General features: G+C 36.7%; 1 non-coding gene across 1 annotated transcript; it reads left to right on the forward strand.

Moving 5' to 3' along the window:
• Positions 1-731: 731 nt before the first annotated feature.
• TRNAG-UCC (transfer RNA glycine (anticodon UCC)) lies at positions 732-804 on the forward strand. Its single transcript has one exon. It is a non-coding gene; the product is annotated as a tRNA-Gly (tRNA).
• The last annotated feature ends 327 nt before the right edge of the window (positions 805-1,131 follow it).

The following is a 1,131-nucleotide window of genomic DNA, read 5'->3' on the forward strand; positions in this document are numbered from 1 at the left end:
TAGGTGGGAACTCCAGTACATGTACAGAATACAATAACAAAAGATCCAGAGATCTACCCATCATCCAAAAGATCCTGAAGCTAATAATAGAAATCTACTCTTATGGGTAGAACTGAATCAACAAAAAACCGGGAAGAAGCCCAGCCCCATAGGAGCTAGCATACCTGTCTTAGGACACAAGGCTGAGACTCATGCACAGGGGAACCAGACAACACATCAGGGGCAAGAAGGAGGCTGCAAAGTTAAAGTGACAGTAGCTGACTTAACTTAGGACCTTCCCATTCTCTCTTCCCAAAAGGCAGAAATGTACCAAGCAGTTATATTGGTTGAATTCTATGGGTGATGGATACAATCTTCCAGCTAAGAAGAGACAGGAAAAACAAGTAGAGATTACTGTGCACCCATCTCCACTTCACTCTTGTCTGCCTCCCTTTATTCATTTCACCTCAATGTTCAAAGGTTTTAAGTAACCAAAGTATACTTTGGAGTATTTGTCTTAATTATTAAGTGATGTTTATTTTTCTTGTTCTGAATTTTTAAAATAATTGAATATTTTGTATTTCGCTATGAAAAAAATATAATATCCAATTGATTTTTCCCCCTTTGTGTCAACAGCCCTCTGTAGAATCCCTAACCTTGCTTTAACCAACTCTTTATTCACCAAACTGAAAATTGCAATTAATTCAAACTGCACAGATTAATGTTTTTAAAAAAATCTCCACACTGGGAATTCCCTGGTGGTCCAGTGGTTAGGACGCTGCACTTCCACTGCAGGGGGTGCAGGTTCGATCCCTGGTCAGGGAACTAAGATCCCACATGCCGTGTGGCGCGGCCAATAAAATAAAATTAAATTAAATTAAAAATCATTACACTACAAAAAAATTAAGGGTACACATGCCTCTTAAATATTCACAAACGATGAAAGGGTTAATTATTGTGCATTCTCTTGATGAAATATTATGCACTGACTGAAATGATATTTTAGAATGCCAAGAAACCAAGTACACAAATGCTTATATTTAAAAAATTAAAATCTGAATCCATAACTACAACTAGATAAAAGTTTTATACGTGGGCAAAAATGATAAGAGAATACTGAAAAAACAAAAATGTGGTTTTATAGAGAGGCAG

The sequence above is a fragment of the Pseudorca crassidens genome, chromosome 13, assembly GCF_039906515.1.
Source record: "Pseudorca crassidens isolate mPseCra1 chromosome 13, mPseCra1.hap1, whole genome shotgun sequence".
Classification (NCBI taxonomy): Eukaryota; Metazoa; Chordata; class Mammalia; order Artiodactyla; family Delphinidae; genus Pseudorca; species Pseudorca crassidens.